The sequence below is a fragment of the Aplysia californica genome, unplaced genomic scaffold, assembly GCF_000002075.1.
Source record: "Aplysia californica isolate F4 #8 unplaced genomic scaffold, AplCal3.0 scaffold00074, whole genome shotgun sequence".
Lineage (NCBI taxonomy): Eukaryota > Metazoa > Mollusca > Gastropoda > Aplysiida > Aplysiidae > Aplysia > Aplysia californica.
The window spans coordinates 244,559-245,800 of record NW_004797344.1 but is presented as its reverse complement, the minus strand read 5'-3'; the positions used below and the strand labels follow the sequence as shown (position 1 = coordinate 245,800).

Sequence of the window (1,242 nt, the reverse complement as noted above, 5' to 3'; positions counted from 1 at the left end):
GGCGCAGTTGTTGGAACTTTTGGCATCGTTGTCGCGGTCTTTGGTTGTGAAAGGCTGGTTATTGTGGTAGGCGAGTCCATCAGATGAATTACCCGAATACCCAGATACTCGGATTCTGTAGTTCTCCGCTTCTCCAAAGAGAGTGAAGTTATCGTAGTTAGCATAATATCCCTGTCCGTTGAATGTGATATCAACCCTCAGTTCATACCGTCTCTGTTAAATTCAAAGCCAAAAACGACCAAAATTAATATCTATTGTTTTAACCTAACAAATCTGTTGGGTTTTAGTTTTAGTAGAGGTTTTAATGGTGCTCGCAATTGCATAAGGTCACATGAGCGCCAAAAGGTGGATGTCAACAGAGAAGTCTTTTCAGGGAATCAGACTTACGCTGCTCACCTCTCTAGCTTTAATAGCACACAGTCTGCTTAGATTATCGAGGTACCCCGGAATTAGCAGGCTACAAGAAAGTAAAAAACAAAGAAGTAAGAGGAAATATGACGATAGTAAGATTAAGAGAAAGCAGTTCCCCGTTGCAGTTCAGGCACAGTTATGAGCACCACGTTGAATAAGCTCATTTACAATTCTACTGTGCAGAAGAACAAGTTAATGTCACCCCCCCCCCAGACACAAATCTCTGCCCGAGGGCTCAGAGAGATGAACGAAACTTTCCAGAAATCATCTTGGCTTGTCTGGAGTTTGAATTGCACGCCCCTTTCAACACAGTTGAGGCAGTTATTGGGTCAAAAAGGAACGGTCAAGTCTTGGCAAAGTCTCTGGTGCAAGGAGGGAGGGACCATCATCAATAATTTATTCATAGATGCACCAGCCATCCATGCCCAGGTGAAGGGGAAGGGGGAGAGACTGAATCGCTGAAAACTTTGCCCCCGTGTAGGTACAGAAATCACCAGTGTGGGATTCGAACCAAAGTTTTCCCTATCTGCAGTCAGGTTTGCTGCCCACTGAGCCAAAGGTGTAGTTCTTGGGGAAAGTTGGGGGTGGGGGGGTACTCATCGTCATAGGGTGTGTGTGTGTGGGGTACTCCCCAGTGACGTCATAGGGTGGGGGTTATTCCCACAGTGACGTCATACGAGACCTCTGACCCGAGAGCGTGGTGAGGTCAACGACCTTGACCTGGTCCTCTGTGACCCCCAGAAGGAACGAGAGACCTCAGAGCTCACCTTTCCCCTCCTCCTCTCTCCTCTCCCCTCTCTCCTCTCTCCTCTCTCCTCTCTCCTCTCTCCT

At 47.5% G+C, this 1,242-nt stretch overlaps 1 protein-coding gene across 1 annotated transcript in view; it reads right to left on the bottom strand.

Annotated features, from left to right (window-relative positions):
* The window catches only part of LOC101854703 (ficolin-1-like), a 5,873-nt gene that overhangs the window by 1,891 nt on the left and 2,740 nt on the right, over positions 1–1,242 (bottom strand). The gene's annotated exons all lie outside the window — the stretch shown is intronic.